At 47.0% G+C, this 20,062-nt stretch overlaps 1 pseudogene; it reads left to right on the top strand.

Annotated features, from left to right (window-relative positions):
• The first annotated feature begins 3,003 nt into the window (after nt 1–3,003).
• On the top strand, nt 3,004–3,905 carry LOC112995182 (olfactory receptor 14J1-like; annotated as a pseudogene).
• The last annotated feature ends 16,157 nt before the right edge of the window (nt 3,906–20,062 follow it).

The raw sequence follows: 20,062 nt of genomic DNA, 5'->3' as shown, positions 1-20,062 counted from the left end.
GGAATTTGTGGGAGGGAGCTGAATCCCACATCACCCCAGGAATTGTCCAGACTGACTCATCTGAATCAATACCTGAACCATGGTAAACGAATTCCTTTCTTTTCCCTGTCTAGGTGTCCTGTGGAGTTAAGAGCTGGGAATAGAGACTTCCAGAGTGGGATGTTTCCACCTTTCGTACATAACCATCCTCTGATGAAGCAAATGACATCACTGGAATCAGTCTCTCTTCACTCTATAGAGAGACCACAGATGATTATTTTAGTCTATTTGAGTGAACATTTTCCAGGAGGAGGGAGTACAAAGGACAAATGAAATCACACTTTCAGAGAGGCCGCTGTTCCCAAGTGTAGTCAGGCTCCTGGGATGGAGGGAGCTCATGGCAACCTGGCAGCACTGCCCAGACACAGCTGTGTGCAGGAGCAGCAGCTCCTCTGCCAAGAGCAGCAGGGCTGCGGGCACTGCCTGCTGCTGCTGACATGAGATGAGCGAAGGCAGAGAGAAGTGCAAGGCAGTGTGGAGTGGGAGGAGAGAGGAGAGCTGCTTGTGGGAGGAATCTTCGCAGTCCTTGACACGGTGAGTCTCTGGCTGCAGGGCAACACTACTGAGGTTCCTGGAGGGGTCTTCTAAACCCTTGCTATCTCACAACTGATAGGCTTTTTAAGGATAGCTTTCCTGGCTTCTGCAGTGTGGAGGAGGAGGAGGAGATGCTTCAGAGCAGGGATTCCCTGCCACACCATCTCAGGGACAGGGTGTCCTGCTACCTTCTTCCAGGGACGCTGCAGGGGTGTGAAGCCGGGGTGTGCACACAGGTCTGCCCAGGGCTGTAATTCAGAACAGCGTCCCTGCACCACAAGGTGCTGTGTGCCCAGGGCAGTCACTCTGTTGCCTGTGAGGGTCAGCACTCAGCCTGCCTGGAAAACTCCTCAGGGCACTGTGGGGAGAATCTCTGGCTGGGAGGATTAACTCCCAGCAGGGCAGGTTCAGCCTCCTGTTGAGAGGGTGCTGCATGGGTCAGGGCCACTCACACCTCTAGCTAATGCACAGGACACGTCTGAAGAGTTTTTAGAGGAAGGTGAAAAAAATGCTACTTAAAAGGGAAGGAGCTTTCCTCTTGGTGTCTGCATCTCAGTTCCCAAATTTTGGCAGGGAGAAAAAAGGAGAGGGTTTTCCGGTTTGGCAAGGAACTGAGACTTCCAAACTTTCCCTCCAGAGATCAATAGGTCTATGAGAAACCCCAAAAAGCTGCTTCATCCCCACATCAGCATAAAGACAGCACCAATACCACCTTGATGGCCTCATCAGGGTTTATGAGACCTGCTAGCATAGAGGTGCCCCTGGCCAGTGCCCTGTCTCGTGACATTCCTGTAGGGCAGAACTGAGCACACAGAGGGTGGAATGAGGTCTGTGAACACCAACAGGGAAAAGACGTTGGGACAGAGAAAGAGCTGCCAGCAGAGACAGCTCCAGGCAGCAGCGATGAGCAGAGAATGAGAGGGAACTAACAGGAACATTATGGGAAGATGGATCTGGGCAACTCATGATCAGTCCCTCCAATGCAGACACCTTCCTCTGAAGCCCCTCCTGTCTCCTCTCCCACCCAGCAGAGCCTCTGCCCTGACAGCCGTGGAGTCCAGGACATAAGCTGCCTCCTCCGCAGCCAGACCTCCGGCAGAGGAGAGGGGCCTCTCTCCTGCCCTGGGCTCATTTTGTGCTGCCTGACAAAGGGGCTGAGAGTGATTGTCCTAAGATGTCACTGTCTGTGGGGTGGCATGCCCAGCGGGGTAAGGTGAAGGCTTTCTCGAGTGCCCCTCTGTCTCTCTCTCTCTCCTTGCCTCCCTTGGCAGCTGGATCATGGTGTTGCTCCTTATTTCCACTCCTCTCCATGCTGCTCCTGATCTTCTCCTGGGCTCCCTGGGGTTGGCGGTTTTCAGCTGCAGTTCAGACATCGCTGCTGCAAGTTGTGGAAGAGAGGGATCTGCATGGGAATGAGGTTGCCCCAGGCCCCTTCAGACCTGTGTGGCTCTAGCAAATGGAGTCCATAGGGTTTGGGAAATGAGCTGACTCTCCCTCTAAGGAGAGCCTATCTTTAGGTCATTTGACCATTTCCTTGTATTGTTCTTTCAGGCTGCAAGCTGCTCTCCAGAAGGGCCCAGCTGTCTCATAGCAGCTCTGTGATATCTGAGAGACCAGTGAAGACGGTGCAGAGATGCAAAGAGTATGGAGATGGTGGTGGGAGGCTGTAAATGGGCATCTGAAAAGAGCCCTGTGTGTCCTTGGCTAGAAGCGGAGTGTGGAGATCTCCCTCTGGTGCCCTGAGAAAAGGTGGCATTTTGGAGATCTGCACTTTGAAAGTGGATTCCTCTGCTCTCAGCAGTGGCTGTTTCTGATTTTAGGGTAGTACATGAGAGTGATCATCCTCCAGCACAAAGCAGTGCGAGCACAGGACAGCTGGGAACAAGGCTAATAGAATAGCTGTTGCCACTCTGCACCAAGTGATAGTGAATCCTTTCCTCTCAGGACTCACAGTAGAAATGCCAATGATTGCTACATTCAAAGAACACCCCCCAGGTATGACAGGGGCATCTCAAAGAAAATTAACAATAGTAATAATAAAAAAACCAGAAACGTTCTTCTGCAACACACATCCTAGAATTGAGAGTGAAGATGCCAAAAAGCCCTTCTACAAGAGGAGTGGATTTCATCTGAAAGAAATTGTGAGTATCATAGCTGTTCACCCCCGTTCCCATGTACTCCCTATTGTACAGCAGGACTTCTCTGGAACCCATGTGCAGAGGTCCCTGCTCCTCACAACATGCTGCCAGCACAAACCAGAGCTCAAGCAAGGGAACTGCACAGATGGGCCCCAGTAAAGAGAGAAGCAATGTGATGTTTTTAATGAGAAATGGCATGCTTTATTTATTTATTTATTTTTCTTGAAATGTCTGTCCTAACTTGTCACTGTCCTTTTCTCCTTGGACTTTACCCTGGCCCCGAAGGAGCAAAATGTCCAACAGCAGCTCCCTCAATGAGTTCCTCCTCCTGCCATTTGCAGACAAACGGGAGCTGCAGCTCTTGCACTTCTCACTCTTCCTGGGCATCTACCTGGCTGCCCTCCTGGGCAATGGCCTCATCATCACAGCCATAGCCTGCGACCACCACCTCCACACCCCCATGTACTTCTTCCTCCTCAACCTCTCCCTCCTCGACCTTGGCTCCATCTCCACCACTGTCCCCAAATCCATGGCCAATTCCCTGTGGGACACCAGGGCCATTTCCTACTCGGGATGTGCTGCCCAGGTCTTTTTCCTCTTTTTCTTATGTTCAGCAGAGTATTCTGTCCTCACAGTCATGGCCTATGACCGTTTGTTGCAGTTTGTAGACCCCTGCACTATGGGACCCTCATGGGCAGCAGAGCTTGTGTCCACATGGCAGCAGCTGCCTGGGCCAGTGGGTTTCTCAATGCTCTCCTGCACACTGCTAACACATTTTCAATACCACTCTGCCAAGGCAACACAGTGGACCAGTTCTTCTGTGAAGTTCCCCAGATCCTCAAGCTCTCCTGCTCAGACTCCTACCTCAGGGAAGTTGGGTTTTTTGTGGCTACTCTTTCTGTAGCCTTTGGGTGTTTCATTTTCATTGTGGTGTCCTACGTGCAGATCTTCACAGCTGTGCTGAGGATCCCCTCTGAGCAGGGCCGGCACAAAGCCTTTTCCATGTGCCTCCCGCACCTGGCTGTGGTCTCCCTGTTCATCAGCACTGGCACATTTGCCTACCTGAAGCCCCCCTCCATCTCCTCCCCAGCTGTGGATCTGGTGGTGGCTGTTCTGTACTCGGTGGTACCTCCAGCAGTGAACCCCCTCCTCTACAGCATGAGGAACAAGGAGCTCAAGGAGGCACTGAGGAAACTGATTCAGCTGGTACTAGTTCAGCAGCAATAAGCTGCCCATCCCTCTTCACAAGCAGTTTCCAATTTATCTCAGGCACCTCCTGTGCTTTTGGTTTTCTATCTGTGATAATCAAGTTGATACACAAATGTTTGAATTCACCCCTTCTCCAGAGGCACAAACCTCATTGGTTTGACCAAGAGGCTCTCTGTAAATCTGCCCCTCACTGCGTCAGAGCTGGCCTCCCAAGTAGCATCTCTGTAATAAAAGGGATTTTCTGAGTACCGTGCCTGAAAGTTGGGATCTTTTTTCAGAGCTGGAGCCAAGAATGCACTCAGGGAATTGCACCCGAAAAGGCCCTGTTGCTGTGCTTGGGCTTTCCATGCACAAGGGGGGATGTGCTCACAGGGTGATGTTTTAGGGAATGAGGGTTGGATGGAGCCCTCACTTGTGGGTGCCCAGTGCCCTTGGAGAGATTGAGTGGTCAAGAAGTATCTCCTGGGGACTGTCTCCCCTGTGACATGGCTGGTGACAGATGCCTGTCCTTCTGAAAGGGAACATGGAGCTGCCTGGAGAGCACAAGGGGTCTCCAGGGACAGCATGTGCCTGGGATAGGTAGTGAGTGGAGACTCACAAAAAACAAGTGGAGTCACCCAAAAGTCAATGGCTAAACTGAAGTATGCACCAAATGACACCTCAGCAATCTCAGCGGGGGCAGTGGGGACTCAGTGGGCACCAGGAAGGGAGCCTCAAGAGCAGGTCATGTCACCTACAATGAAAAACCATGAGTGGGATCAAACGACACGTGAACCATCCTGAGCCATTTGAAATGCCCTGTGATTGCTCGGAGCAGCTTCCACAGTCCCAGCCCCAGGGCACAAGGTTGTCAGGTGCCGGGCCATGCTGGGTCTGCTTCCAGCCCTGACCAGCACGGCCAGTGCAGAGTCGCTCCACGGCCCCACAGCTCACTCATGCATCAGAGCACCACTGCCAGCCCGGGGCCCTGTGAGGAGCACAGGGCAGGGGTGCAGGACTGGCTGGCCAGGCCAGCACAGACATGCTCACCTGGGGAAAGGCTCCCTGGGGAGCAGGGACATCTCTGGGGAAGAGCAAAGAAGCAATTGCGTGCTTGAGGAGAGGTATAAATGAATACTTGTTTCTACATGTGTCAACTCAGAGCAGGCTGCTCTGTTACTGGGGCAGCTGGAGCTGCTTGAGGAGCCCCAGGGCCAGGACACTAGTGCTGTCCTGGGGAGAAGGGCTGGCACAGAGTGGCTGCAGGCAGCCAGGATTAAGGTCTCCTGGACACATAAGAGGTGGAGACAGGGACTGACTGGCCTCAATTTCCTCATACTGTTGCTGGCCCCCACCCTGGGGCTGATGGGGAGGCTGACACCCCTCTGTGCCTCTCCCTATAAGCCTCCCTCTGCTCTCCCCACAGTCTTGCCAGGAGCAGCACCTTCCCTTTTCTCTCAAAAGACTCCAAAGAAGGGAAACATGCCAAGTAACCCGCATGCATCCCCACCTCCCGCATCAAAAAGAAATGCTTCCCACCCCCTTCTTAGCTTGCACATGACTCTCGGTGATGTCCCCTCCCCTCTCCCAGCACCATTTCTGCTGGGTGAGTCAAAGGGCAGCTATTCTGCAGCTCCAGAGCAGGGGACTTTGCCACAGCAGTTCCTGGGGGCTCCGTGCTGGCACTCGGATGTTCAGGGATGGTTCCCGGCACAACACAGCCCCCTCCAGGCCAAAGCAGCCTCTGTCCCCCAAATGCCAGGGGGAATGGATCCACTCCCAGCCACCCCCTTCTCCTCCATGCCACCTCCTCAGCCTGGCAGGGGCAGCGCTGGACCTCGCCCCCTTACAGAAGTGCCCAGGCCAAGGAGCTGAAATAGCAGGAATTACCAAAATACCATCCCCTTTCCCCTGCACTGCCCCTTACAACACACCACCCTTGCCACCCTCTTCCCACCACCCCGGCGTTGTTCCGGGGTCTTGGGGCCTTTTGGGGATCCCCGGGCAGCTGCGGCGCCCTTCATAGTTCCCTGGGGACTGTCCCGGGTGCTGCCATGACGGGACATCTCCACCCCGGCCTCTCCCGGGCTGCTGCTCCTCATGGCCGCTGTCCTGGCCCAGCCCTGGGCAGTCAGCCCGGGGTTCGGCATGCCCTGCGGGCAACATGGCCACCCGGCAGCCCTGTGCTGGCAGACTACAGCTTCCAGCATGCCCTGAGAGCAACAAGGCTGCCCCACAGCCCCCAGCATGCCCCGTGGGCAACACAGCTGCCCCACAGCCCCCTACCAGCTGTCTACAGTTCCCAGCATGCTCTGTGGGCAACATGGCCACCCAGCAGCCCCTACCAGCAGACTACAGCTCCCATCATGCCCCGTGGGGAACATGGCCACCCGGCAGCCCTGTGCTCGCAGACCACAGCTCCCAGTATGTAACAGCGGTCCTTCCTCCCCAGGAGAAACAGGGCTTCCCTTGTTTGGAGATGGAGGCAGCTTTCAGTTGGGTCCATTTGATTTTATTACTTTGGCTCACTGATGGTTTTCTGCTCTCTTCAAGTGCAGCCATGGCAATTAGTCTAAAAGTTATCATCTCTTCCTCTTCTCCCACATGCATGTAGGATAACGAAACCAAGCAGAAAGAAAAGAGAAGCCACCAAAGTGGAGCGAAGCCAGATACTGTTAACACCGTGCCCAGGGTGGGAAAGGATTGCTTAGTCCTCAGCACTGCCTGGGAGGAGACACAACACACAGTTGGCACGGAGAGTTATCCCAGTTCCCTGGGCAGGAACAGCTCTGTCTGTTGGCAGTGCTGGTGATACCAACAGTCCGATAAATCGCATTTGTGCTTCCTTGCTTCATCCAAATCATGAGGAACTACTCACAAAAACTTGTGCAGCGATCTTCTCTGTCGTCCGTCAGCGTTTGCTGTCATTGGTTCCATCTCTATAACAAACACAGGAACTTTGTGTTTTTATTTTCAGTGAGACACTGTTCAATTTATGCATATTCTTTTTTCTTTGCCATGTTCTTTTTTTTGGGGGGGAGGGGTTGTTTTCCTTCAAGGAAAGCTCTTAGCATATCACTCACATTCAGGCATTACAAGGTAAACTTTTTGCAAACATCAACTACAGGGCTTCAGCTTTTACCACTAGACATGTAGGAGCATTCCCAAATGGTTACCTACACCATTACCCATGCAACATGATTTTTATTCTGAGTCAATATTTTTCTGCTGTTCAGTGGTCTCTTTCAAGCCTTCATGTATGAGCCATCCCTAAAGCCTCACTCCTGTGTATGCCTCGAGTGTTTCCCTCACCCAGCTTTCAGCAGCTGGGGTGGCCTTCTGAGGAGATATAGCTATTACCTGTGGAGCCACAAACATGTGATAAGTATATCAACAGAAGCTGACTGTAATTTGGTCACCAGAGGCAGGGCCTGACTTAATCTTCCTCTGAGCTTTTGTGCTCAGCCAGCCTCCCAACATCCTGTGTTCCCTCATGCCTGTTGCACCTGTTCTGAAGTGGGAGAAACCTTACTCTTAAGGGGCTGTTTTCCCTCCCATTGCCCAGCTAAGTTGAGGGATGGCATTCCTGTGCATGTCTTGGATACCTCAGGGCATCTCCATATTGGCAGGGATAAGTGGGCAACTGAATCAAGCCTTTCCACTGAACGTGTCTACATCTGAGAAGGTGAATCCCATCCCTCCTGTTCTCTCAGGTTTCTTGCAGAGGAGAACTGTGAAAGCTGGTCTGATAGTCTCAGCCCCTCTAAAAAGTTGTAGGCTCTTCTTCAGAGGAAAGGTATATTATCTGGGTCTTATTTTCCCATTACTTTAAGCAGAAATCATTACTTTCCTCTGCTTTCCTTTGCATCATTTCCCCCCCACAAACACATTTTAATTACTCATTTGTTCCCCACTCACTGACATAGCTCTTATGAACTGAGGCCTTGCATTTTCTTCCTTTCCTACCCCTAATCCTCTCTCTTTGCTTTACTCCCACAATTCATGCTTACCGTGGCCTCTGAAGCTCTCTTCATCTTTCTTTGCTTCCCCTCATCTGAATTCACAGATGAAAGCATGTTTGTTGTTTGTTTGTTTGTTTGTTTGTTAATAACTGAGCCAATACCATCCTGCTGCAGTGGGAGATGAGAAAACAAGGGTGTTGATAATAAAGAAAGCTTTCCGAAGAGTCACGTCCCATAGCCAGAGGGATGAATATGATGTAATTTTAGAGTGACAGAAATCGGTCATGAAATTCTGGGTACCCTTAATTCCCTGAGCATATAATTATAATCAGTGTGTAAATTCTCTGGGTGGCATTCATCGACCTTAACTTCAGATATTTGAAGTATTGATCTCTAAGTCTTGGCGCAGTGGTATTGGCTCTGTTATGTACTTCAGGGCAGTATCCGCAGAGGATAATTCAGCCTCTGAAAACCGGTATCTCAGATGCCACTGGAAGTGGTTTCATCATTCCAGGATTCCTTTTCCTCCCCACAATAACTTTGTATGGGGATTGAAAGTGGGGACTTCCAGCAGCAGCATGGGATGGGGTCTCAAGCAGAAGCACAGTGAGTTCTTGACACACTCTGACCCCCCCAGACTAGGGGAGTGATGGATCACACAGAACTCACTCAGGACAGTAACGGGCTTGGCTTGACTGTCCTTGGGTGGGTGCTATCTTCCTTTCAGACAGAAATAATGAGTACCAGCAGGTGCAGGCCAAGCTTCTCCCCGATCAGTAATGAAGTATGTGAGCATGGATATTCCCGTGTGACGCAACCATTCCCCCTTTCCTGAAGAGCTGGACTTCATTCACCTCCTGCATCCCAGGGTGAGCTGAGCATGTGAACAAGATATTCTTTCTAATGAGGTGCACAGGTTTCTGGGGAATGACAAAGAAAGGGAAATCTGGAAAATACTATGGTTGAAAGTGGTATGACAGAAAAAAGAACTTGAGATGTAAGAGATACCAAGGTGATACCTGAGGAGAAAAAGTATGAGCCACACAGCTTGCTTTTCTTTGAGGGGATGCGTTGGACCCAATGACCTCCACAATAAAAAAACCATTTCCTTGAGTATCCCCAAATTTAATTTCTTTTTAAGAGTGAGTCCCCTGCTATTCACTTCAACAAACTTCTAGGATCCAAATATCCGCTGGTTAGGGAGATTTCACTGACAGTCAGAATCAGCCACATCAGAGAATGATAGATGCTCTTCTAAGATGGACTCCTGAAACAGGTAGGATGAATCCCTCTATGGAGATGTGGAGATGCTGGTACCTTGTCATGGACTTGGGAGGGACCTGAGGTAGCAGGTGAAGCTGAGGTGACTTTGACACAAGAGGCTCTGTGAATTCGTATGTGTAGGTGTTCAAGGCCATTTGAGGACATCCTGCCTGGCCTCAAACTGCCTCCCTGAAGGGCACAGGTTTTCTGTATGTGATGTATACATGCCCAGGGCACCTGGAGTATCACTAGATGCCTGCAAGAGGTACCATCTGATGGAGCTGCTTCTTTTAGCCTGCCTTCACACCCAGTGAGGCATTTCTAGAGGGATACAACTCACCTTAAGTGAATTCTCTAAATTAGCTCAAATGACTTGTATCCAACAGTAGATGTTTCTCTTCACTAACTACAAAGGAAGCTCAGGGAGAGACATCTCTATGGTAGCCATCCCAAGCTAGGTAACTGAGTGCCCCTAGCTCTGTTCTTCTTGGTCCAGAGAACTCCTTGACCCTTCTGTGGAATCACTCCATCTTGACATCTTGACTTCTGCATGAGGCAGAACTCTACACAAACTCCCTCTTCGCCTTTCCCCTCCTGTCAGGGCAGAGATTCATCTCTCCTTTTGCTCAAACAAACAGGCAGTTACTGAGGCATGAAAAAGAAATTGCAAATTATTCCTGCCTTCTCCACTTACACAAAAGCATGATCCCTTGTGATGTCCCATAGAACTCCAAACAACAGCACACACCAGAAGATAAGCTATCCAACAGCAGGACATGCAATGCCAAGGAAGTCTTACTGCTGATAAGGATCTGCAGATCAAAAAAGTAGGGAAAGGATATGTGGAGTGGAAGTTGTAGAGTAATTTAGGAGAATGACTTGACAAGAGGTCAGAGACAGCAATTGTTCTGGCTTGGAGGGCTGGTAAAGCCAGGGGAGTGAGGTCTCTTCCCTCTAGAAAGCACTGACTCAGACTGGGAGCATGAGGGTACTGAATGGTTCTAAGGTCTGGTCAGTGGACCCCAAGACTTTCATTCTTTGTGGAGCACCTGTGAATGGGACATATAAGCTTCTGTTATAGTCAGTGGAGACCAACTGCTTAAATACAGGCATCTATGAACCATCTAAGATTTAATCAGCTGGTTCTGAGCCAGAAGTGTCTGGTGTCTTTTCTTCCGTCCCCATGCAGGCATCTAAAATATCCTAGAATACTAAAAAATAGCAGTACATGCCCATGTTTCATCAACTAATCGCTTCCCTACATTTGTTCAGCAAAAATGCTCTGTAAGCTCTGTGGACACTATTGGTCAGATCACTGCTGAATATAATGAGAGCTCAGACCACTTGCATTGCAGACACTTTGGCTTCGCTGTCTGGAGCTGAATCCCACTGCTGCACTGCAAATGTTCACATCAGAGTTAGTGTCTGCTGCCCCTTCAGAGTCAGGGGAAAAAGAATGGCACCTGCAGAAGGTGATGAATGCAGGCAGTTTAGTCAGTGTCTTAGCAATAGAGGGCTCTCCATTTAGTAAAGCATACCTCTCTCTGCTTGACTCTAGAGAGACCACAGTTTAGATGAGAAAGGTAAAATAAGTATAGTGGAATCTGATCCAGAAGTTAATTGCTTGTTTATTCAAGGAACATTTCAGGAAAAAAAAAAAAAAAAAAAGTAATCTCATTCTATTTACTATTTGTATCTAGAAAAATTAATAGCTATCAACAAATCATACAGTCTGACATAACCCATGCAGCAGAAAAGACTAGATTTTGTCATAGCTACTGGCATCTGAACTGCCTGATGAAAATTATTTTCCCCCATATTTTTAACATTTTAATGACAGATTTATAAATACTTCTTTTAATCTAGTGAGGCAAGGTGTGTGAGAGAAAAGCTTTTTGTTTTTGAGGCCAAGACTTACAGAAGTCAATGCTACTTAAATATGGAGGATTGCCTTTTATTGCACCTCCAGATAGACAGACATGGAAATAATTTCATTTAATCTTCAGCTTTTTCATATAACTCATTTAAACAACTTTAACCCTAAATGGGTCATCCAGTCTCTCGCAGTCACTGGAGAGAGACAGAGCTACTGGGGCTTGAGTCATCCCATCCGTAAGGTCAGGATTCCTCTGAGATTCCACCTCCCTGTGGCTTCTGCAGAGCAGCTTAGGCGGTGTGGCTGTGTATTAGGTGACTGAACTTTGGGAAGATGAGTGCACCAATTGATACCAAAAGCAACATTCTTCAGTGTTAATGCACCATAAACCACAAAGCATCTGCTCACTATGGGTGGACACTGACATAGCTAAAGTTAAGGCAAGGAATAAATAATAAGATAACTGAAGAGAAGAAGAAATCATCAAGAGAAGCAAGGTGGAATAATACATAGATGTTAACATCAAGTAGGAGTGAAGGAACAGCCATCAGTTAATCCAAGTTTGCAGTGACTGAAAATAAAGGTCTTTGCAGGTTGATTTTACCAGACAATCTCATGACAAAAACAAGACCTTTGAGGAATTGTGAGCCCTTGGAAAACAAACAAACAAACAAAACCTAATCATTTTCAAGGACAGAAATTGCTAGAAAGATTTTGATTTTGTTGGAAGGACCGCACAGATAAAAACAAAAAAACAATTAAGTAATTGATTCTGGTTTTGTTTCAACAGACTTTTTGTTCTCAGCAACTTGTGTTTCATGTGGGACACCTCATTTCAAACATACCATGTTTAAACACTGGAATCTCCCAAGTAATGATACAGTTATGACACTAAAGATACAATATGAGCACTTAATAAAGGATGGTGCAGCATTCTGAGGAAACCATAGCCTTTATTTTCAATGAGAACACACATTTGGAGAAATGTAATAGTGAATCATCTCTCTGAAATCATGTACTCCTCTTTCAGTTAAAGTTTTCCCAGGAGGTTTTTTTTTAAAAAAAAAAAAGGAGTGAGAGAGGGAAAGAAAGTTCTTAATTACCTTACATATTCAGATTTTAAAAACTGCAAAAATACTTTAATATATAAAGCCCAATCAGTCTGTCTCTTCCTGTGCTGCAGGGTACTGTGAAGGCAGATTATTCTGCTTTTTTTTTAAATGCACCAATCATCTGCATGCTTAAGAGAGCCCAATCCACAGCTACAGAGACAATTCATATATTTTACAATATAAACCAAATCATAACATTTAACTGATGTGAAAAAAGGGCGGGGGGGGGGGGGAAAGAAAACCTCACGAGGGGTCAAATCTAATCAAAGGTTAGATTTAGAGGTGTTTAGAGGTTCATATTTCTCTCCAGAGTCCCTAGTAATTCTGACCATCCATACTTTGAAGCTCTTAGTTGGCACCTTATCTGGAGTGAGCCAATCAGTTCCCTTAATGGGAGAATCTGGGTGCAGCAAATAAGAGGCCAGAATTGACACTCTGCAGACAGAATGGATGCAAACCAGTCAGCATCACTTGCTTAGGTACTCTGACTCAGCCCCTGGAAGACACCACAAGAACAGAAGTGTAGCCTGAGGCACACCTGATGTGTGCAAGAGACTCAGCCAGGCTGAGTCTACAATTAACAGACAGAATTCACCACTTCCAGAGGCCAGGTCAGTGCACCTATCCCAAATTGTGCTGAATGACTGTGTGGAAATATCTTTCTTTCCACTCTCTCTAGCAGTAGCTCATGGTAATCTCAAATACAGATACATCCTTTGCAGTGGCTAAAGCTAGGTGAGATGAATCCTGAACACCACAGTTCTTTAGAGAATGGGATTCAGTTGTCCACATGCAGGTGCCTTCTGCTTTTTGAGATGCCCTAAGGAGCCCAAGACATCTGTGCAGTTGTGACAAGGGACTTTGGGAGACTTGTTGCTTTCCAGAAGGGCAGGTGGAGGTCAACTAGGATATGCTGTGGCATCTCAAATGGCACTGGTCCCCCTGTGACTGTGAGTGGAATTTAATTCCTTATCAATACAGACAATGGAGTTGAGAGAATGATTCTGGTCATCCTCATGTAGATACCACCTGGCTGCTTACCTGAAGCATATTCCATGCACCACTGAATCTCATCCAAGGAGTCTAATCTAATCTGGCTAGTTTATCCATATGAACGCAAAGGTCCTGCTCACATTTTTCAAGGATTGACTAACAGTCATCATGAAGCTCGTGGGTTTCCTGCCCTCTTAGGCATCACTAGGCCCTTGTGCAAAGCATTTTTCAAGGCCTCTTTCATTTGTTCATTCCTTAGGCTGAATATGAATGGGTTTAAAAGAGGTGTCACAATACTGGAGAACACAGAGAGTATTTTGTAGACATGCACAGAGGTCACCTGGGAAGGCCTGGCATAGACAAAGATGCCAAAACCCAAGGAAACAACAGTGAAATGGGAAGCACAAGTCGCAAATGCCTCCTGCCTGTCCTGAGCTGATGGGATCCAGAATATGGTAGAAATAATGTAGGCATAGGAGACCACAGTCGATGCCAAAAAGCCAAGGAGCAGCACCAAGGACACCACAAAATCAATCAACTCAATAAGCTGGATGTCAGCACAAGCAAGGTGTAATAAAGGCGCACTGCGATTACATTGGGACCACAGTATGGCAGCCGGGCTTTCAGAACCAGAGACGACAGAATCATGACAAAGCCACCCACCCAGGAGCCCCAAACAAGCTGACTGCATACCTTGCTTGTCATGATGCTGGGATACCTCAGTGGGTTACATATTGCCACATACTGGTCATGGGACATAACAGCAAAGACGATGAAGCCAGTTGTGCCCATGAGGAAAGTAGGGAAGTAGAGCTGGCTAAAACAGCCAGCAAAGGAAATGACCTTCTTCTCTGACAGGAAGTTTGCCAGCATTTTAGGAACCACAGAGGAAGTCATGGAGATCTCAGTGAAAGACAGGTTACTGAGGAAGTAATACAACGGCAATCAGTGTATACCAGGACAATGATAAGAGCGTTTTCCAAGACAGCAGCTAAATAAATAAGCAGGAACACAATGAAGAAGAGGATCTCCACCTCATGGATGTTAGGAAATCCCACTAGGATGAACTCTGTCACAGATGTCACATTCTCCATCTCTGTGCATTCTCTGTCATGGGAAAGAACAACAGAGTAATGTAGAGTGTTTAGTATTTTCTCAGGTGACATCTAGTAAGTTTTGGACATCCTGATTTTAAAGAGCAGTTAAGTCCCTACACATAGGTATTCAGGGTCAAGTTCATCACACCTAACTTGGACATCTGCACCTTCTGAGTTAGTCATCTAGTACCATTTTTTGAGGCTGCCTAGCCCTCCACAACTATAGAAGGGTCCTGGAGTGACCAGTTCAGCCTAAGACATCTGTCTTTTCAACTGAGATTCATCATGCCTGACTTAAGGTGCTTGATTTAGTTGCTCATAATTAGGCATCCAGTACCATTTGAGATGTCTCAGACTTCCCCACAAAGCTTAAGTCTTAGATAACTGGAGGTCCCAATGTGTCAGCAACTGAATGGAGCCTGCAGGTGCCCATCTACAGGGTACAATCAGTAGTGCCTAAAGGGCCATTCATCTATTCTTGTCCAAAAATATGTCTTGTCCAAAAATACAGGCCTACTTTGGTCTGTTCTGGCAATAACCTTTCTAGAGATGGAATATATCCCATTCCAGCTAATCAAACAGGAGAGGAAGTGTCTAATCAGGAGAGGAGTGTCTAATCAAACAGGAGAGGAAGCCATCCTTAAAAGGTGATTCAGACCATTGTAGTCTGCCTCTCTCCATTGATGGCTGAGAAATGGAAGATGACAGCCTTTCTGAAACAGCTGTCACAGTTTGGTGCCACCAATCTTTGCCATTGCTCTTTCCTTAATAAACAGAGGTGACATAGGTAGGTCTTTATTGCAAAGCTGCCTCAATTTCTCTGTAACCATCATTCAAAATTACCATCAAATCATAACACAAGAGAGACTACAGTGATATTGCTGTAGGTGACTGGGCTTGAGCTTTTGCTCAAACGATTACAGCCAGCAGTTTAATTTCAGCAAATCTTCCAGATGAACCCAGTGCAGACATCCCCCTAGGCTCGACTAGAGGCAGAGAGCAAGACAGAGTATTTGAGATCTAGGACTAACCTGAGCCCCAAGTTAAAATGCCAATGCAGTCATGCAGTATTGCCCACTACTGGGCTTCCCATTTTACTCCCTGTATAAGAGCCATGTGCTATGTTCTGAGACGGGATCTGGGGGGACAACACAGTTTGTGGAGAACCTCTGTTTCACTGCTTAAAACCTGTCATCTCCTCTCCCCTTGCATTTTTGAGGCATCCTATTTATGGAGGCATCTGCTCCTTTCCTTTATATGTCTAAAACCAAATGCAAAGGCAGAGGGAAAAACGTCAGCATTTATTGCCTGTGTTTTCCCTGGGCTTCCTTCTGTTAGACGTGTTCTTTTGTCTGAAAAGGAAATTAGCTACTAAATAAATTAGGAGATCTGAGATTGAAAGGGAGTTTCATCTACTTCACTGGAGGTGTCTGTGAGCAGCTGGAGCCCATACTCATTTTCCCTTGGCTCCCTATATAGTCAATGGAGACGAAGAGAGAGCTCTAGAGGTTGGGTCCTCCAAGACTATAACCAGCACGTGAAAGAAGTGTTACCAGTGTCTTCCAAACACTTTTCTCTCTCTGCCCTGGCAATATGCGAGTACGCTAACTTGCTCAAACTGAAGCGCCCAACTTTTAGACACCTAAAATATAACCCTGCTTCATGTTTTCTTTGTTCCAGATGCTTCCTATTTCAAGGACAGCCTTTAGGTTTTTTGCATGAGATGATTCCCCCCTCCCCTACAGGGAAAGCCACTTCCAGTGACTGAAGGGAACCCTACTGAAATTTGCTATTTAGAGTATTAAAGAAGGCAAGCTATGCTTGTTCCCTATTTCCTCCCCTTTTCCGGAGAAACAGAGAGGAAGAAGATGTGGAAGAAAGCAGGGGATTACAAAAGAGATACTTGATATTGGCTTGTTTCAAAATCAGCAGCCGCCCAGATGTTCTGAATCAAAAAAGGCAAGTACTGAAAAGTAGAAGGAATAACTTTCAAAATGCACATATGAAGGGATGGTCTGGCATCTGCAGATAACAGTAAGCATTTTTGCTGGGACATTAGTTTGGCTTTTGAAACACAGATATGATGGATGCTTGCAATAAGTCAAAGTGAACTGAGAATTTCCAAGGCATGGCATGAAATAGTTCACAATCTCTTTAAAATATTGTGCTCTTGAGAAAGAGTCCTTTGTGAGAGTTTGGAAAAGGTGGAAAGAAGACAGTAAAATCTCTGAGGACTGTAAATGTGAAACGGAGAAATCAGGGTGTGATGAATGATTGAGAGGAATATTCTGTCTGTGTTACATAGGAAGCAAGCAAGAGAGCAAAGAAGGAAGGATACACCCCCCTGTGCAGACTGTGAAATTCTCACACTTGTTTCCTCATGCTCCCCTCTCAGCAGGATGCACTGAAATTGGGCATGGGACCAGGAAATGAAACTGTAGTTGCTGAGTTCATCCTAGAGGGTTTCTCAGGGCTTCATCAAAGACTACAGCTGTTTCTCTCCCTGCTCCTTCTACTCATATACCTGACAACTGTGATAGGGAACACAACAATCATTTTCCTCGTGTGTGTGGATCACCGCCTGCAAACCCCCATGTACTTTTTCATCAGCAATCTGGCATTCCTGGAAATCTGGTTTACATCCTCCACAACTATCAAATTGTTGGTGATTCTGAGCTCTGGTAGGAGAACAATCTCATTAAGCAGCTGCTTTGCCCAATCCTATTTCTATTTCTCTCTGGGTGGTACAGAGATGGGTCTCCTTGTTGTCATGTCTTTTGACCGCTACGTTGCCATCTGCCAACCTTTGCATTATGCTGCTGTCATGAAGTGGCAGCTCTGCAACCGTCTCGTTGTTGCTGCTTGGGTCATAGGCTTCACACTCTTGAGTTACCACCTGGTCCTGCTCTCAAAGCTGACGTTCTGTGGCCCAAACAAGATCCACCATTTCTTTTGTGACAACTCTCCCTTGTTCAAACTGTCCTGCTCTGACACCAGCTTGCTTTGGAAAGCAGACTCTCTTTTCATATCATTTGTAGTGCTGGGTTCCTTATGTTTAATCCTGGTGTCCTACATGTGTGTCTTCCATTGTATTCTGCACATGCCATCAGCATCTGGGAGGAAGAAAGCTTTTGCTACATGTTCTTCCCATCTCATCACTTTAGCCATCGCATATGGAAGCTGCATTTTTCTCTATGCACGACCCTCAGAAGATGTTTCCTTGGAGACCAACAGAACTGTAGCTTTGCTGAACACTGTCCTGTACCCATTCTTAAATCCCTTCATCTACAGTCTCAGAAACAAGACTGTGAAACTGGCCCTGAAGGAAGCCATTGGCCGAGCAAAGGTTCAACTTTTCCCCCAGTCATGATGTTTCTCGAGATAGCAATTTTAATTATGTATCATGTAAAATATCACACACACATATGTTGCTACTAAATACAGGTGCCTCAGGAGATTTATTTTCTTGTTGGAGTGTAGTAGTGAAAGGAAGAAATGTGAATTGTGTGTCTTGGTTAGAGGGGGTTATTATAATCAAAATCTAAAAAAAAAATCAATAAAATGCTGGAAATGTACTTCTTAGGACTGGGGCATAGACTGCCAGTGGGTGCTGACACAGGGAAGCTTTCATAAGTCATCTCAGGAAATTTAGCTGAAAACTCTGGGGACAATGTCCCAGGACTGTTGAGAAAAGCTCAAAACACCTTCTCTGCCTGAATAACAGAAGATGCTAAGCACAAAAATTAAGCTCCAGGCTGGGTCCTCCTGCACTGCAGTGGAGGATGTGGTGGCCCTGGTCTTCCCATCCAGGCCTACAGCTCCACCAGCAACGTGGGGTTAGGGTATGAAGACAACTAGGCTCTGGCTCGAGCTTGAGCCAACTGACTAAACTGTTTACTACGCATGTACTTGAGTACATACATAATAAAACTGGGACCAATGAGGAAAAAAATACTTAGAGATGGACTGTTTATTGCAAAGGCGATAAAGCTGGTGAAAGGGAGGGATCAGTTGGATCATGGAAGAAGAAGCATGGGAAAATGGAGGGAGAGGGAATAAAAGGGGCCAGTTTTGTGTAAGCAAGCTGCTGGCAAGTACACTTGCCTGGCCAAGCTGTGTGCCTGGTCACTGCGGTCTGCCTTAGCATCATATTAAATCCTATTCCTAGCTATTTTCTCGGTGAGCAATCTCTGTTCTGTGTGAGTACATGTGGACAGCTTGCAGCCCTCAAGGCAGCCAGCTGCCAGAGACACCCGTGCAAGGGTGCGTGTGAGGTCTCCTGCAAGCTTTGAGTCTCATTAGCTGGTGAGCAAAAACAGGACCAGGCCATTTGCATGGTTCATGTTTATGAGTGCTGCTCGTGTCTCTGTGGTGCCTGTAAAGGTACTGTGCCCTGGCTGAACTGATTTTTTGGTGGCCCACCATGTCCGTACAGAGTGTGTGTGTGCCTATTGGAAGCACATGCGCAGCCTCACTGCTGGCAGGACCAGGGAGCAGAGAACCGCAGCAGTCTCCCGTCCAGTGGACCAGGAAGGAGGAATCCCCCAGATCCAAAAGTCCACCAGATTCAGTGTCCTTTAACAGTGCAGGCCTTGGAGGTGCTGCAGCTACTTGACCTTGATGTCAAGGTCCCTCTTCTCCATTACTTTGTGATCGCCAAAGGGGACAGAGATGACTATAGGCTTAGGCTTTGGGGTTGCAGCATGAAGGACCAGCTTTGGCACACATCTTTCTATTTCCCCGCTATTAATTTAAGCAATACAAACACAGAGATGTTATAAGTGTTTGGGTCAGTGATTCCCTAGAGTCAAAGGGAGATTTTGTTGTTTTTGTTGTTGTTATTGGTCAGACTTATCATCTGCCAACCTTTATTGTAAAAGTGGCTGGGTTTGGACGGGCAGTGCCATATGAACTACCCTCCATTTTAAAACTATCTACAGAAAGTAGCACTACTTAGTCAATCTAAATAGCAGGGGCAATGATCACTGTTTTGCTGCTGGTCCATGAGCAGGACAGTCATGGTGAGCAAAACTTCATTGTCTGAGGATCTGCTGCACATTGTTATACCCATCTTCATCATATCCACGGGTTAAAAAAAAAAAAAAAAAAAAAACTGGGGGATTTTTAAGTGAAATACCTATCACAAATATCTCAAGACCTTTCTTCTCCTTTAACACAATGGGTATTACTCTCATATTAAGAATGGCAGGAAGGTATTTGGGTGGAGAAACTCTTTGGAGCTCTGTCAGACATTGTACAAACATCTCCATAGCTACATTATTGCCATTTCCGCCTGCTGCAAAACTGTGCAGATAGCATAGGCACAAGAATAAGGTGTCCTAACTGCAAGCTTATATGTAGCTCTGGGCCAGCACAAGGCCATGGCTATTAGACTTTAAATGGTTTGTCTGTGATTTTGTGAGAGAGGTGCACAGTCTACATGGAAAAGCATCTCAAGTGTAAAAGCTGGGAATGCAGTTTGTGTCATGAAAAGATCTTGAATGTCAGCCAGCATCAACGTTTCATGCCTGTGGTCAAACCCCCAGAAATAGGGAAGGGCTGTATTTTCTGTGATATGTGACAAATACAGGAAATTGGAACAAATGTCCAAACTCACATTTCTTTCCTGGAGTTAGCACTGGAAGTAGCATGGGATGAAGAAGGAGTAGAAAGGACACCTCAGTGAGAATGGGATTTAAAAAGGGTTATGAGTCTCATCGACTTTCTTTGGCTGTTTAGGAACACAAAATTTCAGGGCTAGCCCCCCTCCCCCCACCTCCTCCAGCAGATAATGCCAAAGGCTGTGATGGCCCCTTTGTTGTTAGTCTGCTTCTGAATAAATAAATAAATAAATAAATAA

This window comes from Dromaius novaehollandiae, chromosome 30 (assembly GCF_036370855.1).
Source record: "Dromaius novaehollandiae isolate bDroNov1 chromosome 30, bDroNov1.hap1, whole genome shotgun sequence".
Lineage (NCBI taxonomy): Eukaryota > Metazoa > Chordata > Aves > Casuariiformes > Dromaiidae > Dromaius > Dromaius novaehollandiae.
The sequence above is the reverse complement of the archived record's forward strand: the minus strand, read 5'-3'. Positions and strand labels throughout refer to the sequence as shown.